Source organism: Psittacula echo (genome assembly GCF_963264785.1).
Source record: "Psittacula echo genome assembly, chromosome: 10".
Taxonomy (NCBI): domain Eukaryota; kingdom Metazoa; phylum Chordata; class Aves; order Psittaciformes; family Psittacidae; genus Psittacula; species Psittacula echo.
The window spans coordinates 10,563,001-10,584,133 of record NC_137741.1 but is presented as its reverse complement, the minus strand read 5'-3'; positions in this window follow the sequence as shown (position 1 = coordinate 10,584,133).

Here is a 21,133-nt window from a genome sequence, read left to right as displayed (position 1 = left end):
GTATGACTTCTTTTGTCTGGGTAATTTTTAGACCATCAGTAACCAATATGCACTTGTTGATGTGGACATATGGACAAGAAACTCCAGATTAAGCTAAGAATGGATGTAAAGCCTCTCTACTATGCAATGCCTGTGAATAGGCTCTCACACTACAAAAAAAGGAGAGAGCAAGCTTACTTTTTATGCAGCTTCTTCATGTCCATAAGGGGAGGAGGTAGCTCATGGCAAATCAGCTGATGCGTTATCACATACAGCCGTGACTTGGCTTCTCCCAAGGTTACTTGCATATGCCTTTCTCCTACCTCAGATTAAATTCATCCAGTCTACTAAGAAGCAATACTGAGAGCCAGAATCACAAGGCAGCTATTTTAACCATCCTCCAGGGGTCTTGGGCAGACCCATTAAATCAGGGAAATGAATACAGCAAACTATTTCAGCTCGCTGATGCATGCAGTAGATTGCTTGAGTATGTTAATTACTGCCTTTGGCTGAATATTTCCAGAAATGTTAACACAGTATCTGGAAATAAAATCTCTCCTGGCATCACAACAGCATTTTCAGATACCACACTCAGATGTGAAGCATTAGGACAAGTTACAGGAAAAAACAAAAAGGAAAAACAAAGTATCATGCCCAAAAAAATTCACAAAGAGCTACAAACCTAGAAAAAAAAAATCAACTACCAGCTAATCACCTTTCATCACAGGAGACACATTCTGTACCATCACCTATAGCACTTGGGTGCAAAACCTGAATTTAGTCCCTCAGATCCCTTGTTAGACCCTGGAGGCACACTTACTTCACTTCAGTTTTTGCCAATAAAGTCCCTTACGTTTCAGTCACTGAAGCACAGAGCACCTGAGGCTGCTCAATACTAAGCTGCTTATTGTTTCTCCCATGCCAAGGATGGGAACAGCATTCAGAGGTTAGGTAGTCTACCATCCAACTTCCCTGTTGGGCCAAATCCATGGTCTGGCAGGCCTTTTGAAACCCACTGTCTATATTTCCCGTATTTCCAAATCCCAGAGAATAAAGATTCTTTTATTTGATGCTGGATACAGAAACCAAATACAAACCTCCCATGTCTCAGAGGATGAGACTGAAAAGATATGTCTTGTACCACAGAGAGAAGTGCAGACTTTTAGAGAGTTCATCTGTGCTGAAGGTGAGTAGAGACCTGACTCCAGAAATTATTATTCATAGAACAAACAGCTTCAACAGAAAAGACTGAAAGAAATAAACCTAAAAATATTTTATAGGGAGACTTTTAATGATAAATGACAACAAAATAAATGCCAATGAGCCATCTGCATATAAAAAAAAAAAAGGTATCTTTTTGTAATTATGCATTAATTTGACCTGATAACTTTAAGAGAAACTATATATATATTGCAAAATGCACAGCATGCATTACTCCCATTTGGGTTTTACTATTTTATCAGTAAACTGATATTGTTGAACTCATAAAACTGTTACTACTTTATACCTGCTTCTGCATATTGCCTTCTAATTTACAGGAGCTCAGTAAGATCATAATCCTGGCCTGCATCAAAAGGAGCGTGACCAGCAGGTCGAAGGAGGTGATCCTGCCCCTCTACTCTGCTCTCATGAGACCTCACTTGGAGCATTGTGTGCAGTTCTGGTGTCCTCAACATAAAAAGGACATGGAACTGTTGGAACAAGTCCAGAGGAGGCCACGAGGATGATCAGGGGACTGGAGCACCTCCCATATGAAGATAGGCTGAGAAAGTTGGGGCTGTTCAGCCTGGAGAAGAGAAGGCTGCGTGGAAACCTCATAGCAGCCTTCCAGTATCTGAAGAAGGCCTATAAGGATGCTGGGGAGGGACTCTTCACTAGGGACTGTAGTGACAGGACAAGGGGTAACGGGTTCAAACTTAAACAGGGAAAGTTTAGATTGGATATAAGGAAGAAATTCTTTACTGAGAGGGTGGTGAGGCACTGGAATGGGTTGCCCAGGGAAGTTGTGAATGCTCCATCTTTGGCAGCGTTCAAGGCTGGGCTGGACAAAGCCTTGGGTGCCATGGTTTAGTGTGAGGTGTCCCTGACCATGGCCGGGTGGTTGGAACTTGATGATCTTAAGGTCCTTTCCAACCCTAACTATTCTATGATTCTAAGATTTTGCTTGAATGAACGGATTTAAGGAATAGGAAATAATCTCCTATGGCAGCTAAAAAAAATAACCTACGTCAGCATTAGTGACTTGAGAGATCTGTACAATCTGAGAGTCCTGTAACCTAGAAAAGTACAGAACCCTAATCTTGCAGAGGTTACAATGATCCTGGCAAAGAAAGACGCAATACTACCTAGTAGCACACTTGCGAAGGGGGCATGGAGAAAAGAATATATGATGGCAGTGCCAACACTGTCTTAACCAGTAAAATAGTCCCTTGAAACACCATCATGCTCCATGTCTACCAAAATGAATAGATAGTCTTCAAGTCAGCAGCATTAATTAAGAGGTAACTTCTAGATGCATTCTATTTGAGAGTACTAGTCAGTACTGCAAACACGGGAGCTGTTCCTGAAAATGCCCTCCTTCCCGCATGTATTTTGACTCCTAACTGCATTTGTGATTTTAAGTTCCTTCTGTTCAAATACTGATAAGTACTTGCTGTAAAGCGGTAACAATAAATGCAGAAACTAATTAACCTATTTAACTTGCTACTGCATGATGACACAAAGTCAATTGGCCATGGAAATGTTATCTGAAAGTTCCAAAGCAGCGTTGGCTTTGGAAACAACAGCAAGATAGATTCAGGCATCAACAGAGACCATCATACCAGTATCATTACACAAAGTTATTAGGGGAACATGCTTTCAGTATATAAACTCTGTCAGATTCTTCTGACAAAGAAACTCATTTAAAAGATCACAACCAAGCTCTCTTGAGCATTCAGTTAAATAATGGTTGGTTTTCTTCAGCTTCTGCCAAGAGAAAGGAAAAATAGGGTAGTGTTGAAAGTGTAGGTCATGTGGAAGGAAACACTGACTGTTCTAGCTGCAGACTAGACTATTTTAACCTTCCTTTTTTTTTTTCCCAGCACGTCCCAAGCACTTATCTGAAAATATGCCACGCTATTCACAGAGGTTAATTCCACCACCTTCGGTTACTAAATATTTGTTAATTATAGTGCTACTATATCCTTAGTGGAAATTGCAAAGTACAGGCGGACCAGACATACTTTCTTCCAGGTTTATTTAAATGAAAATCTTATTGTTTTAAAGAGGAAATCTGCTCAGAGCAGATATTTCCTCTTATGTTTCACATGTTGGGTTGTTTGGGGTTTTTTTCTCAAATCAAAGTACTTTGACACATTTGAGTCACATTTGGTAGTTATGTCAGATCAGTCAAGGAGGCAGCACAGGCCCAGAGGAAGTTAGATTTAAAGGAGAATTTAGATTTGAAGCATACCTGGGGCTTGGGTTCATATTGACATTTGGCAGCAGTAAAGTTAATTATGAATTAAAGCAGTAATAATATCCTGATGAAGCTCTTCATCCAGGATTTTTACCCTTCTGGACACTGACATTTCACCAAAACAGAACCACATGTTCTGTGGTTCCAAGGATGTTCCAACATTCATATTATTTCCAGAAAAGTGGATTTCCACTTTTGAGGTTCCATTGGGAGTATAGGCTTTGGAGATACAGTATAGAATTGTACAGAAATACCCCAATGATCTCATGTCAAATCATACTCGTTTCACCTAGATGGTTAACAGGTGTTAAAACTCTTTCATTCCATTTACACAATCATTAACTTCATCAGTTGCAAAAAAAAAAAAATATCTACTTCATCTTCCTCAGGAAAAAGTGTACCAAATATCTCAGCAGAAAACGAATTCTCTTCAACAGAATATCTTGCTTAAAGACAATATTCAATTCCTCAGTTAATGTACTACTAGCCTGTAGGTCTCTATTAAGTGGAAGGAACAAGATGCAAACTGAACCAACTCCTTTTCTCTGTTAAATTATACCAGTTTTATAAATGTTTCTACCACGCAGTCAAAAGGGAACATTGAAATTGTTGCTCGCTACTATTACAGACACATCATTAGGTACTTGTGGTGGATTTTGTCCTAAAACACCACTTTATTAAAGCTAAAGGATAGATCTGTAGCATTTGTTTGTAAGCATATGCCTTTTGCTCACTGGTAAACTTGGTTCACACTTTTCTATTACCTAACAGGCATCTGGATAGCTTTTGATGTCAGATTCAATTTCAGCTGTAGTGATTGTTGCTCTTTCAATAGGTGAAATCAATCATGCAGGTGAAGCTCAGCTTGAATTTTGAAGTATGCTATTAGAATCTGTTAGCAACCACAGCCTAATCAGCACAGCCTCGAACAACAGGTAGTTAATCTAAGTCATGACTGAGTGAAAGCTCAGGATGATACTAACCTAATATGTCTGCACAAAGTCCAAGACTATTTTAGCCACAAAAGAAGCCCACAGAAAAAATGGATCAAGGATGAAAAAATACCTAAGAAAAATGATTCTTCTCAGAGAAGCATAGATGTGCAGCCAGTAGGACTGGCACAAACAACTGGTTTGTACATTTCAATCAATGTGAATCAGATAGGTAAGTTCAGTTTACATTGTCCAACCCAAGTACAGGTGATCCAGGATGTTTTGGATATTTTGGGTTGTTTGCAATATCTTCTGGAGGCATGTTTTCTAAAGGCTTTATATTGAGAGAAAGGAGAGGGGAAAGGGAGAAGGGAAAAGATAAGGATAACATGCAGTGTAACAACTTTGAGGATACAATTTCAACAACAATTTCCAATAACAAAATATTGCATTCAGATGAAATCCCAAATTATTACCAAAACTTCCTTGAAATATTTATTTCTTTTGTGGTTACTTACTTTATCTCATGGTTATTTCTTTAAGAATTCAGAAATCAGCAATCATACCAAGGCTGCTGAAATTCAAATGTAAGGAAACAGTCTGAAACATTTCTCATATGAGGACTAACTCCTCGTTTACTTTCCTATTTAAGAGAACATTGCTCTGCATGCAAATGGGGCTGATGCTTACAGCAGCATTTCACTGATAGAATATCAGCATATGTTATGAATACTGATGAAATTCATATTCTCTTCTAATGTAGCATTCCATTTTTCCAATTCCATTGTTTGGTGCATTCCAATTCTAGCACAGGATTTGTAGAGATGCCTTTCCTAACATTCATTACAGACAACCTCTCTTCCTCTCTCTCTCTCTCTCCCCTAATTTCTTCAATTATATTCATCCCTTGTTTTGAAATGGAATCCCAATACTGTCAGGCTCACTTTAAAGGGCATTTTAATAATACTCAGGTTGTGTGTAAAACCGTTCAAGGTAAAAACAAAGCAAATGAGATTTTAGATAAGATTATCATATTTTCAAGGACTCTCAAGGGAGCAAGATGCTGAACTGCCGTTAGCTACAATGCAAATAGAACATCCAAATTCCTTCCATGAGACTGAAAACTTCAGATTTACGTACAAAAGCAGGAACACTTGAAATTAAAGTTGACCTGCTGCAGTATCTGGCCTCTGATCTTTTGTATCTTGGCATATTAAGAAATTTCCAAACCTTGCATCATCAAATATATTCGCTCTGCAGTTTCTGAGACACAAAAAAGCTGAGTTTAAAAACCCTGTGGCACTCTAATAGGAATTACTTTAATTTCTGGGTTTGCTTCTGAACTACAACATTACCTAAGCATATTATTTCTGTTTAATTTAGCTCATTTTTATAATGAAAGCATAATTGATTTGACAACATTTTATATTGTAATGGTTTCTCCGTAGATCTGTACTAAAATTGGTTTTCTGATGTAATCACACATTTTAAGATTCAATAGATTTGTACTAAAACTGATCTGAGGTTGCTGCAGTACCGTACCATAGTTTTCAAATGGTTTTAATATTCCAAATTCATGATTGTTCCGAAAAGTGCTGAAGTAAGATTAAACTTAGAATTAAAAATAAATCCATAATGCATAAACACTGAAGTTATTGTGCAACTATTTCTGCAGTTTTCATCCCTTATTTAGTAAACAGTTTCTGGTATAATTTTGTGTTTTCAGTAAAAAAAGTTTACTCTTCATAGAGGTGCACAGAAATTCATACAGATGCAGGTAAAAATCTTTCTTTTAAGTATGCAATGCAATACAGCTGTCTGCATCTATCTACATTGGCTTTAAAATAAGCTTTAAAAATATCTGCCTTCTGCTTTTAATAACTATGGCTGAAGTTTATCATGAAGGCGCAGAGTTCAGCTCATTTAAAAATAAGCAAGAAAGTCATGTATGCATGTGACTCTCTAGTTCAGACCTTTAGTTTTAAATAAAGCACAATATCTTAAGACTCTCAATAAAACTGCAGATATTGGTTGCTGTGGATATGTAATAAATCATAAAGTTCTTGATCCACTGTTGACATTTCCAGTATTTTAACTCTGAAAAGGGAAAGCTATGTAACCTTTTGGGCTACACTTCTGTTGATATCAATATGGAAAGAAGCTCTCTGAAAGGTAAAGCTTTATGCAGAAGTAACCCACGTAAGGGACACATGTTCATTACGACATCCCCTTTGAGAAGAGGGTATTTCTGAGATCACAGACCAGCACACTGTTCACTGTCGGATCGCAGGAAGGTACAGGCAATACAACCTTTAGAGTAACTGCAAAAGCAGAACTTCAGCAACAAAATTAAATCTCACATTGCTTCAGCAAAAGAAATAACCTGAGTAGTAGTTAACAAAGGGTCAGCTTTTTCCTGTCTGTCTGTCTGCCAGCACGTTCTGAAAGATGATCCTACAAACATTATTACATCCTTGTGAGTAAAAATTCACTTCTCTGATATGAGAGTTTTAGCTATCTACTTCAGAGGCTGCTAAGCCTGCTTTTGGCAAACCAACCAATTCTAGTTCAATGTTTACCAAAATTTAAGACCTTTGAGCTCAAGAACTTGGAAGATTCTTCTCTTCTCTGCTAGCTAGGGTGCCATTTTTGGAAGTATGAACCAGTCAGTGTTTCACACAGAGTAACTGAGCATTGCTACTGTGACTGGATACTGAGAAAGGGAATGAAAATACTTCAGGACTTCAGCAAGTCACTCCTTTCTCTTTTTTCTGTGGTGTGACTAAGACCCCTGCACAGCTCAAGGTCTGGGAGAAAGGAGTAAGACAAGATTAGAAGCTCAAGCATGGTCCAGCCTCGTCTCCTCATCTGAAAGAGAGCTGTGGGAATTACAGCCAACTCATAGCATAGCCACTTCACAGCTTTCCCCATCACCATGATAGTTTTAGATATTTTTACCATTTTTAAATTATTTTAATTTGCATTTTTGATGTAACTGCTCCTTAACACACACACGCACACAGACACACAAAGAGAACTAACCCAATTTTTTAGTAGCCAGGTGACCCTCTGCCCACCTATGTATGCATATGTTGACAGAACACTACAATTTCCCATAAAAACTGTCTGTGTGTTTCCAGGTGGACATATTAAATGTTAGGCTAACCCTTTCCTGCAACTCATACAAACCTTCTTTCTTCCTTTTTATCATCTATTATCCCCATTATGACCTTTTATTATACAAATGTTCTTGAGGGTTGGAGTTGGTTTTTTTTTATTCTATACCCACATAGCCAGCTTTAGGATGACTATTTTCATGATCTCCCAATAGGACATGTGGGTGCTATAAAAGTAAATGTGCTGTGGTTATGGGAAATTTCAAATTATTGTTGGCTTTTCAGATATTTTTTTTTTAAAGAATTTTATTAGTATCACCTCTAGTTTTAGCACAAGGATGAAAGCTATTCTTATGGTGCATATGCAAAGCCTCATCAATTCTGACAGTATGGCTATGCAAATATTCTCCTTTCAAGTACCTTAATGAATAATTAATATTGTGCTTAGAGATCTAGCTGAAAGCACCAATCAGAGGGTCCAAATAAATTGGATTGGTATTGAAGAAATTGTTCTCCATGCTCGTCAAAAAGATTACTGTTTCTTTTAGAGAACAGCTTTAACAATATGAAATAAAGCCCTCTTGGAATAACCTGCTGATATCTGCATTTATAATCAGACCAGTTATAACTTACCTGTCATAGTGCTGGCTGATTTTCAAAGACACCTTCTGTAAAGGTATTGTTTTGTAATGACAGAAATCAAACTGATTTGGGGAAGTAACAATCTCCTTTTGTCTTATTTTTCCTTAATCTTTGAAATAGATACTTCCAGCATGCCAGTTTGAAATTAAAAACAAGTGACAAAAGCCATTACTTTACTGCAGGAAGGACAGAAGGTAGCCTGCCACAAGTTGTCTTGTATCAAAATAATCTTATTTTCGCAATAGTTCAGGTTTCAATGTGGCTCGTCAATGAGACACTTTATAAAACTGATGCTAGTTGGGCATACTGATACCATGCATAGTGTATCCATGCTAAACAGAGCTCTGAGTGAAGAAAAGGAAGCATTAAGGGGGCATATAGGAAGACATCACTGTGACTAAAAGACACAGGAGGGATTTTTTATTTCCCTGACAATAATTACCAGCTATAATTACCAGCAGTAAGAAGTAACTCCCTCCTATCTAAAGACAGTGAAATCTTTATATAATCTCTTATGTTTAAAAAAGCATATTGAAACCAATTCTACGCAATTTCAGAGAAATCCTGTCATTCTTGGTTCTGTAGTAATTTTTTCCAAGTTTTCTAAGTTTCTAATTTTTCTAAGTTGGTACATACAATCAAATGTAGAACATTTCAAAACCAAAGAGCATTTCTCCTTATCCAAATAAAGGGGGGCTTTAATGCTTTGAAAGGTGATTGGAGTTAAAAATGTCAGGTTTTACACCTTTCCATCCCCAATGGAAAAGGTCACCAGCCTGAAAAAGTTTCATACTTCATCTCATGCAATATATGAGCCTGCCACCCTCAGAAACGTGGTTTTTTGCTCCCTCTATGCTATCATTTATTTGGATGCAGGAAATTCCAGGTTCAGATGCCATGTACTTGCTTTTTAACTCCCAGTGTAGGAAAGGTTCTCATTTCAGAAGAAGTGCTAAAACAATATTGACTTAAAGCATAACTTTTAGGGCATCTGGGAGCATACAGCCTGTATCCTTCCCTGAGAAACATGAACAATTTAAGGAAATAGAGCCGAGATACATTTATGCAGATGTCCATCTGCATCCATGGAGCTGTTCCAAAGCCACACAAGTCTGAGCCCACAGCATAAGTATACAAAGTAAAGGTGACACTTTGAATAGAATTATTTGAGTAAGTCACACTGGAGGAAGACCTAGCTTGTGCCAACATCACATATTACTTACGGATTCAACAGTAGTATAAATACATGAATTGAGCTTTCCTATCAGTAGACACTGTCAACTCAGGCATTAAAATATACAAAATACAAAACCAACAGAAGCAAAAGCTTTTTTTAAAGGCATTTTTAATGTGTAAAAAAAAAAAAAAAAAATCAGTTTCTTCTGCCCAGCTTGGTTTGTTTTTTCTATACCCCCCACAAGACCAACAGATTAGTGTGACAAACAATGGATGGCCACTCAGTACTGTCTGTTTACTGTACTTTATCACAAATTACACAAATATCTGTTCTTGAAAACTGCTTTTCTATTGTTGGGAAGCACTTCCATCACCAAAATGAAAAATGAGCCAGTTTATGAGAAGCATCTGGTTGGTACCTATGCATACAGGATTGCTGAATGGGAGATAGTGGGTGAATGATCCTTAAAGAATTATTAAGACTAATATATATAGTATCTCATTTTCTTTTGTTATGTACTTTTGACCATTCTACAATTACATCTTTATGGCTTGTTAAAAAAAAGGAGCCCCAGTTTTTAAGGACGCTATTAAAACACCTTTGAGAACATGAAATAGTTATAAAAGCATATATAAGAGTTTAAAGAAAGTAGACACCATTGCAATCACCAAAGATCTTACAAGTGTCTAGTAACTTAGCATCTGGTATATACTTACACAGACATTTGTCCTAAATCAAAGTTTTCAAAGTAGTTAGGAGGGAACAAGGCCTCATAAAAGAATTAAGAGCATGACCTAATTCACAGAGATATGCCAACCTGTGGCTAATATATAAAATGGCTGAACGGGTTTTTAACAATGCTGATAAACTAAAAGCAGATTGAACTTTGCCCATTAGCAAGTCTTTTCTAATATGCCCAATCCAGAAATCTAAACTATAAGAAAAAACAAACAAACAGAACTAAGGCCAAAGACATCAGTGGCACAAAGCAGCACTATTCTAACCATTGGTTTTAACAATTTTTGGAAAGTTACTGAGCATTTCGTTAGTCTAGATAGCAAGATAACCAGTACACTTAACCTTATTTTACATCTAGCATCAATAGGAGGTACCAGCAAGAATTAACTGAAAACTAGTGAAAATTAATTAATATAAAGAGATAAAGCCTTGATTTTGACTGTTTCCAGTGGTTATTGCCTTGCTTAGAGATCACTGAGTCATTTTGGCACTTTCTGATCCTAACAAACCTTCAGATTCAATTCTTCTTTGTCAATTTAGCTTATAAAATGTAAAGCATCCTTGATTTATGTATCCTCATCCATAATCATCACTGAAAGATGTAAACATTTTGTTGATGGCTGTCTATGTTGATAATCAAATGAGACACTGAAAATGACATCTTATTTTCACTGCTGAACCAACATATGCTAGAAAGAGCAGTGAATAAATTGTTTTCACTGCAATGAGGTGTGACAAGAAAAAAACCTAAAGGGAAACAAAAGTATGCAGGCATTGGTTTTGCAAAATATCTCAAACTATTGAATTAATAGTTTAAGGCTAAAATCTTCCTGTCTGAAGAACAATGCCAAGAAGATTAGTATAAGATCAAAATACTACACTGATATATGGTTAAAATATCATACCAGGTTCAAAAGCAAAATTGCACCCACTCCACAGTGCAAGTTAGCAGGGGCACTTCTCTCTAGCTCTGCGGCTTTTTATCCAAGAGGGCATCTGAATATATCTGACGGAACTTTCTGAGGAAAAGCAGAACTACAGAACAATGAAATTAACAGGTTCAGTAACATAAGCAACACTTGCTCCTCACAAGTAACCAAAACCAGGAAAGCTGAAAGCATCTCGCTCGACTTCATTCATAGACCCACCTTCTCCCTTTCCAACTCAGACTTCATGCAAATAAGCATGCCTTTAGTAAACAGAGCACCTTCATAAATTGGTGAAACAAAGCCTATGACTTTCGCTTTGACCAAAATTAAAAGTTCAGTTTGCTTACTTTGGAAGTATTTTTAAATTCATTTATTTCACTTTTCCTTTTAATTCATTGTTCAAACAAAACAAAATAGTGAGCAAATGAAGTTATTCTGAAAATGTCCAACTTATTTCCTAAAAACAACGAAAGGCAAACATTTCTTACACAAAAAAAAAAAGAAAAGAAATCCCCAAGCCCCTCTTTTACAAACCCTAGAATGAGGTGCTGTTTTCCAGGTACCATCTCATTCTTAATTCAACCTGTCTTTATGAATACATGTCTGTAATATCAAGGTAGGACTGACAGTTTGATTAGCTTACTTATGCATGTAAACAAATGTCTTTTAGTACTGCTTCACCTCCAAGGGCAGCCTGCCAATGTGACAATTACCCCAAACACAATGGCCCCAGCCAGTGCCGAGATCAAAGTTGCTCACCCTGCTCACCCCAGTCTCCTCGCTTTGTGCCTTCCACTCTCGTCAGCTACTACTATCATTTTGCAGCCACTGCGGTGATGAGTTACCCCATTACCTCTCATGCATACATTTGACTTTTCCTCAGACTTCACAGGCATATACATAGCTGTATACATCTCCCTGAACAGGCAAGAAAGCTGCCTGAATCCATGATATTCCTTCAGATGTATGCATTACTGGCACAATATTCCCTCTAAAGGATGCCCCATTAAATGTCCTTCATCATCATACACTGTTCCTCTGCTCACAGGTGCATTTTTCTTTGGGAATACACAGAACACCGGTTTCCCCAAGAAGCTGTCTAAGAATACCAAGTCTCAATCTGTAACTAAAGTCTTGTGCAGCTAAGGCCTATGAATTCTCTGAAGTTGTGGAAAACATTCTAGAAGAGATGCTATCCTGAAAGACAGCACAGCAAAGGAGAATTTTTGTTGGTTTTTGGCCAGTTACGCTGAGTTTATACATTTTGGTGAAGATGCTTTAGTTTTGCTTATCACAGAAATTTGTTCAGTTGTTCCAGAATCAATTCAGCCATACCTGCCCTCACAAGCTGCTAAGGGGGGGGAATGCAGCCGAGGCCTCCAGTGTAACTCTGGGGGCATGAATAAGATCCTAAAAGATTATGTCAGTCCACTGTCCTTTGAAAGTAAGCAAAAAAAAAAAAAAATCCTAAAGAAAATAATTTAAAAAAATAAAGTTTAAAAAAAAAAAAAAAAAAAAAAAAAGAAGAAAAAAAGCCAAAACTCAGAAGAAACACCCCAAAACCTAGTGGGAGCAGTTTGTTAGATTTCCTGCCTGGAATATATCTTGCTTCACTGAAATGCCCCTACGTGCACACATGAAATATATGTGTGAAACACTGACTAGGAAAGATCCTAATTTTGAATGACACTTCATCATCATTCTGTATTACTGCATAAAATGTGCAGCATCTTCTGGAAGAACAGCTTAACAAGATCAGTGCAATTATAGATTTCTGTGCAGTGGAACTAAGGTTATTTTGCATTACATTAATTTATTTTTTAATGTGTTTTGCTCCTTTGCTTCCTCTGCAGACATAGATCACATTCTAGTTATTTTCTGCAAAGGGCTCATTATACTGTGCTTAATAACTCGGGGAACCTGGCAATTTTAGTAGCAAATATTTTTAATTCTTAAGCATAGCATAAATGAATAAATGCATTTCCTGATAACATGCATTCCTCAAAAAAAAGAAAGTTGAAACGCAAAGAACTAATCTGCACTTGAATGTATTTTTCCCTCCTCTCTCCCATTGTGCCTTTGCTCTGTAAGCAACAAAAAAGAACAGGCAGAAACCACACAGGCACAGCTGGGGTTCAAATAACCATGTTTACTAGCTAGGTACAAATATGCACACTGGAGTCAAAACTGGTCTTAACACTCACACTACAAAACACATATAGAAAATTATTCCAACCCACCACAGCAGCACAACAGTTCACAGTGACACATGCAGTTACTTTGCATAGGACCAGGAAGATAATTCTTAAATCCACTTTAAGCTTCTACAATTAATTTGATGGTTAACATTTCATTTTTCCTAGAAACATACACATCTTGACAATCTTGTGTGATCCATTCCTCTGGTCATCAGACAAAAAAAGGGGCAAACAAAAACACCTGACCAAAAATTGCAGCTGGGACTGTCGAGGAAGGAGGCAGGTGAAGCTTCAGAGTTCTAAACTTTTAAACCCACAGTTCCCACCTCTGTGTGAATGATTTTGCCACAAAGTAGGTCCAGACTACTCTGGGTTCTTTCCTTCGAGTTTTTCATGTGATACTTCACTACTAAGAAGAACACTTTCAAAAAGCTTTGATGAGGAATTAAAACAGCTCTACACAAGAAATGCTAGGAATGTCAGGTTTTTCTGAATGCATAGTATGTAGAGTTGCTGTTTAGAATGCATCTGATATAGCGTAATATTTACAAGGGAAGGGGAAAGTTAACGAGCTAAAGGGGAAAACATCAGTAATTGTAGTGTCAAGTCTAGATGATTTTTTATCCTCACTCTTCTTTGTCCACATGGAACAAAGTTCCTGATCTCTTGCAAAGATTTTTTTAAGCCTTTCAATGCTCTCCCAACTATTTTTAAAAGCAAACAAACAAATAAATAAATGGCTATCACAACTAGCTGTTCAAGCTAAGGGCTCCTTCTACATCTAAATTTGCTTCTGTGGAGGTACTGCTGTTCTAAGACAAACAGCTTTAACTCCCCTGCCTTCAAAAATACTGTGGAAGAGACAGAGAAAGGAAAGATTTTAATAATTTCTGAGGTTATCATAGAATCATAGAATACTTATGGTTGGAAAGGACCTTAAGATCAGCAAGTTCCAACCTTCCTGCCATGGGCAGGGACACCATACACTAAACCATGTTACCCAAGACTCAGTCCAACCTGGCCTTGAACACTGCCAGGGATGGAGCATTCACAGCTTCTTTGGTCAATCTGGTCCAGTGCCTCACCACCCTCACAGTAAAAAACTTCCTTATCTCACCTAACTTCCCCTGTTTAAGTTTGAACCCATTACCCCTTCTCCTACCACTAAAGTCCCTAATGAAGAGTCCCTCTCCAGGATCGTTGTAGGCCCCCTTCAGAAACTCGGATATGTGATCTGTACATTGGCTCATCTAAGGCAGCTTACTGTTCTGTTTTCAGAAGGTTTGCCCTTCCATCACGCTTTACTGTGTTGCTCTGAAGCTGGTTGAAGTTACATATGATCACACTTACTACATCTCTTCCTTAAATGGTGAAAAGACCATGCTTATGAGCAAGACAATATTCAGAGTTCTTTTTTTGGAAACTGAATGAAATGCTCACAAAAGCTGCTTTTACTGCAAAAGACAAAAGACAGTGTCTTACAAACTCCCTTGCACCTTCATATGTTGTTTCTCCAACCTTAGGTTTTATTTTACCAGCTGTTGCCCTATCAATTTTGCAGATGGCTATATGGGCAGATGGACTGGAAGTTCATACTATAAACATGCAGCAAAGGAGAATCCATGATTTTGCACTGCTTCAGTTACCAGGATCTGCAGAGATGTCAAAGACATGTTATTCCCCATTTGGCAATATGCTTTGATTGCTAATTAATGCAAACAGCTTGTTGTCTACAGTAATACACAATAACTTCTCAGTGACCAAATGGCTTACAACAATTTCAACAAGCAGTTCAAGAGCCAAAAGCATTCCATAAATAAGATGCTGACACTAAGCTTGTGTACTTTTATTTAAAGATGTGATATTATAGCCATCTGGAAAACTGTTTATTTAATAGCATCCAGCAACATGGGACTTGCCACCTGGTAACTGGCAAGTTAGCAGCAAAACAGGTAGCCAAAGGCATCCATCACTCAGGGCTAGGCAGGAAGAAAGCGACAGTGACTGACTTACAATGGTTTCTTTCTTGGGCCACTCATTTTTTTAAAAAAACAGTCCAATTTCCATTGAAAACCATCATGGAACAAAACCAAGCACTGGGAAGTTATTTACTGTCTCAGGGAGAAACAGACCTTTCCATCTTTCTTGAAGAAACCAGAAGTGTCTTCGGTTAGAGTTTCCAAAACGAATGCATAACAACAGACAAAAGCTTGGACTTACTGCAAGCTCCGTAGATCATTTATTGAGAGCTTGGGTGGCTCTTCCTCTCCAGCACACATCAATCTATGGCAGTATAGAGAGACACTCAAACAATCTTGACAGTTTAGAGCAACTCCATGAGGTGGCATGTGAATGCTAATTAACTTCCTAGAAATCTTTCCCCTGAGGCCAAACATTTTCAGAAATGGCCTTCTTGTAGTAAACACATCTGAAAACAGTCCTTTCAAGTGCATGATGCATTTTCTGTGCTCACAGCCCGAACAGTATGTTCCAAGCACAGAAATCTTTTTCAGAACTAGGTGGCCAGAAAAAGGGATATAGAACAGAACAGAGCATGAGCTGGATTCTCCAGGTAATAAATACATATTTAGGATCTAACATACATTGCATCTGTACAGAAATTCTGTCTACAACCAAGTTAGAGGAAAGAAATCCTGTGAGGATTTTAGGTTACATTTTAAACGGGGTTTAAGTCATTAGAGAATGTACCAACAGCTTCTGCCTGCATTCCCAACCTGCCACTCCAGTCTTTAAACTCTAAAAACAACTTGTATACACAGCAAACAGCAATAAACAGGAAACATTATTGTCTGTCTTGTCTCACAACAGCAAACTCACTGCCAGAAAAATACTTTTCCTACAGTCCTGTACCTGCTTGGGCAAAGCTGCACTGGACTGCTCTAGCTGAGGAAATTCACTTTCACCTACTTCTGAAGTCTAAAACCTTGTCTAGAACCAATGAAGACCCCTCTGGTGCTGGTAACAAGTAGTGCAAGAAAAGACCAAGTGCAATTATTTTATTACCACAGCATCTAGCTCCTGTCTTAGGCATGATGTAGTGCAAAGTAAGCTTGGTCATCCCTGATATTTGGCATTATGGGAGCAGCACATGTAGAGAAACTGACTTGTATTTTCCTTGTAGAGTTGTATATACAACCATAATGTATATATTTTAATTACATATTATTTTCCCTCTAATACACTCAAACTTCAATGCTGGAATTTATTAGACTTCTCATTCTGAACACAGACTGGGAAAGTAGATAATTAAAAAAATAAATGATCAGTTTGGATACATTTACTTTGAATATTAACATCATACTAGGAAATGTTAAAAGTTCAGAGCAGACGAAAATGCTGGAGGCCCTTCTCCTTTCCATACAGCATCTTACATCTGCATATTAACAGTAATTCTGACTAATGGCTGCCATGCTTCTTTAATCCTACGTTAAGTCTGAGATTCATCTCTACCTTCTGCTTCCAGGATCACTGCTTGTCACAGTAATTGTGACAGCACGTAGCACATTTAAACTGAGTTAAAGGTAGCAGTACTATTCATGAGTGAACAGGTTTAAGATGGAATCAGAAAAAGCTGCTATAATGAGGTAGTGTGTGTAGGAATAAGTTTCAGTTGTAATCCTACAGGACTTTTTAGCGTGCTGAAAATCCTGTTATCGTAAAGACTTCCCAGTAATGAGACAGAAATAAGACACAGGAAAAAAAAAACTTCATGCTACATTACACCAACACTGATGGTTGCTTTATACGCCTGTTCTCAAGCAAGCCAGAAAACTTCTATATTTCCCTTATTATTATTTCATACATACTATAAAGTATCTTGGATCACAATATTAAGTGCATATATGTATTTTTTAAAAGTAAAGACACACTCATGACTATATTCATAGTGTAAAGAAAAGAAACAAGAGAAATCTCACCACAAAATCAGGAAACTAATATAAAGCTAATTCACACAAGTCTCCAGCTTGGCAAGAAGGCACATCTTAGAACTACTGGATACCGTCAAATTGAATTTTCAAGATGTCAACTGTTCACCAGCCCTTTCTGACTAGAGAATCAATTATTTTTTGAGTTCTCTCCCCTTCAAAAGATGCACATAAAAAAAACAATGAAGAAAGAAAATAATCTTCAGATACGTTTTCAGTAACACTACACAAAACAGTTTTTAAAAAGGGAGCCCACACAGGTTTTTCAAACCCACCTGACTTCCACAAATACCAGAAGTCTGTCATAAGGCTGCAGTTCCGGAACTGGTGCCCTTTAAAAGCTTTCTATATTAAGATATTCTTTTTTAAAATCAGATTAAATACTCAGTTTCTATACAATTATCTATAGAGCACTCATCCCTGTAAAATGAAATTTGGAAATGTTTTTCTAACTGCCCCAAGCTGTGACTGAACTGGATACCCAATTATGATGTGAGGAGACATTTAAAACCCGCCTGGACACATTCCTGTGTAACCTTATCTAGGTGTTCCTGCTCTGGCAGGGGGATTGGACTAGATGATCTTTTGAGGTCCCTTCCAATCTCTAACATACTGTGATACTGTGAGACGCAGAAGTCACATTGGAGAGATTGCAGTCACCTTCACAATATTAACACCACATCAAGTAGGCAAGATAATCATAAAGAGGAAGCAACATACAATTTAATTGTGGCACACTCTCAACATCATTACAGTTGAGTAGTTCTCACCCGTATATGCTCTTTTCACACACTTTTCTATATGCATAGGAACAAAAGTTCATACCCATACATCATGGAGGATAACTTTTCCTTCAGCAGACTTCTCATTTGTGATTACACAGTATTTTTCTACTCATGCCAAAAATGCCTTCCCACTGCTTGTAACCGCTGACTGCTGTCAGCCAATAGAACTGAAACGATAACATGCAATTTATGTAACCAGTTTCTGAGCATCAGTGAACAACAGTCAAACACATAGTCCAAGAGAAACCCACCACTGTGTGAAACTATTTGAACAGAGTATGAGCTCATTATTTATAATTAGTTGTTAAAAAATAAAATAAATAAAATCATAGAATCATAGAATAGTTAGGGTTGGAAAGGACCTTAAGATCACCTAGTTCCAACCCCCTGCCATGGGCAGGGACACCTCACACTAAACCATGTCACCCAAGGCCTCATCCAACCTGGCCTTGAACATCGCCAAGGATGAAGCATTCACTACCTCCCTGGGCAACCCATTCCAGTGCCTCACCACCCTCACAGTAAAGAATTTCTTCCTTATATCCAATCAAAAATAATAAAATAAAATAAAATAAATAAAATAAAATAAAATAAAATAAAGAAGTATTTGCTTATAATTTCTAGGCAGGAAGAAATGGCACATGTGGCAAATGAAAAATGAGGATCAAATATAATTCACAGCTTTAAAGAAACAGGCCTTACTGGAAAAGAAACATGTACCAAAGCAAATGTGCTTTCATAGTGGCAATGCTCAGACACATTACTTGCACAAAGCAGAACAAAACTTTTCCTGCAATTTCTAACCTTTCTCCCTTTCATTCTTGAGCAAAGCAATTTGAGATGCTGCTGATATATAGGAATTAGGTTCTGAATCCCTAACCCAAATAATGGCATGTATAGTTTTGAAGATGTACCTACCTGTACTGGCATAAAGCATCTGCAAGATGTACAAACACTAATTTGCAGGGCTCAGTCATGCACAAATCTGTACTACACACACAGATGTAGCTTTAAAATATTGCTAACAAGTCAACACAAGGGTAGACAAGACAACACTGCATCTTACAGAGGAGACAATCTGCTTAATGTAATTCTAATCCTAACCTGATTCCTTACCAGCTTCTTTTTACACCCACAAAAGCTTTCTGTATTTCCTGTTAGTAGCCCTAATCCAAGCACCATTTTTCACCTGTTACTAATGCATTCATCAATACCTTCCCTTCTATTGCAAGTGCTACATCTCCAGTTACCTTGCCAGTGAAGCTGGGTTTTTTCCTAGTCTACCATTCTTTTGCTAAAAGCATTTTCCCCTCCCTTGCTGTGTCTCATTTAAACATTCAAACTGACAGTCTATTAGGTGTTCTGGTGGCAGGTTCTTAAGAGATTGAGGCCTTTTGTGTGTCAGCCCCCTGACACACAATCTACATGTAGCTGGGAGGTGACAGACACAAAGAATCTAATTTTAAAAATAGAGCAAGCAAAAGAGTTGCACAGAGTAACTGAAGCTGTTCTGAAAACCTGGCTCCTCTGGCAATGGGATTGCTGGCTCTCAGGGTAAGGCAGCTATTTGGATTGCTCACACAATCAGCATGTCAGGCAGTTCAAGGGGTGATGATGGATGTAAAGCAGGTGTGGAAGAGTTTTAACTGTCCTTTTTGTGTCTGAAGACATTTAACATTGTGATGAGGGCTCCCTGTCATTTCCCATCTGCTGCACGTGGCAGAAAAGAAATCTGAAACATAACTCAAATTAGCAAAATCTTAAAGAGAAAGGAAGTGTTTGGATGCCATGACAAGACCAGCAATCTGTATGTAAAGATCCTCATTGAGTCCTATGAAATTGATTGATTGATAATGCAGCTTATTCACATTACCTACCTCTGCAGGTAACAGACACAGAAGATAGAGGTTCCACTCAAGGAGCTTTTACTTCCTCATATTAACAGTACATGATACAAACAACAGTCAGAATAAGAACAATGATGCCAGTAACTCTATAAAAGCTATTCTCGTTGATGGTAATAATTTCTTGACCTTCCTAGATTTATCATCATTGCTATTATTACCTTTTAAGAACATCCTACTATGGCTGTTTAACCTTGTCCATATATTATCAAGCATCTGTCTGTCAGCCATTTCTATTAATGCCTCTGATCATGTAGATAAAAGAATTAAGAAGCTCAGTAAATGTATCCTTTATCTAACTCAAATGTCCATACACCATTCCACACAAAGCCCAAATGTTATAAGTAATGAATGAAATTCAGTTTCACTCCTGTTAACAGGTGTCACAGAAGTCAAGTTTTCCCCTATACAGGAAGAAAGAGCCCTGATTAAAATAAAATATATATTTAAAAAAAACCAAACCAAAACAAACAAACAAACAAAAAAAAAAAAAAAAAAAAAAAAAACAAAACAAAAAAAAAAAACAAACCAACACCAAAACCCAAAAGGAATGGAAATCCCAAGCACAGCCCACTTCAGTCTCAGAATACTATTGGAAAATTATGTGCTTATGATTCCATTTCAGAAATGCAAATGATATTTTGTACCTTGCACTGAAACTTACTCTAACATTTACTGTTGCATCTGCTAGTACTATTTATGTTTACTAATATAAAGCAGATTTTTACAAAATAAATCATGGAGAAAAGCCTGTCATAGTCATTCAATACAGAAAAAGAAAGAAACCACATGCATTACTTGTTGATTTTTACTTTCCTCACTCTCCACCCGCCCTCCGTATTCCACCTTCTCTCCACAATGGGAACGGGGGATCACCAAGGGATAGGGAACAGAAAAGCATTTCTGCTTTCTCCTCTTCTCTGCTTGCCTGCTACGTTCTTTCCTCATACATTGAATGGACGTTTTTGATTTAAAAGCTTTTCTTTATTGCTGCTGAACATTCATACCAAGAGCTCTTCTTCTGGCCAAAGTAAAGTTATTCTGTCTTTTTCCTGGGCAACTGTTAAGGCCACTCTCACAAACAAATGTCTTCTATTTAACGTCTTGTTCACTGGATTTTCTGCCATTTCAGTACAATTATTATTTGGTTCTTAATAGAAATTCAGTCCCTTATTACTCTTATTTTTACATGAGCCTTTACTGGTACCAGAATTCACCTCAATACTACATTCTACAATGGATTTTACCACAACTTATCAAAGTCTCACATCAACATAATATCGTAGATCAGACTGCCAATGTAAGTAATATATCTGTAGTTAATGA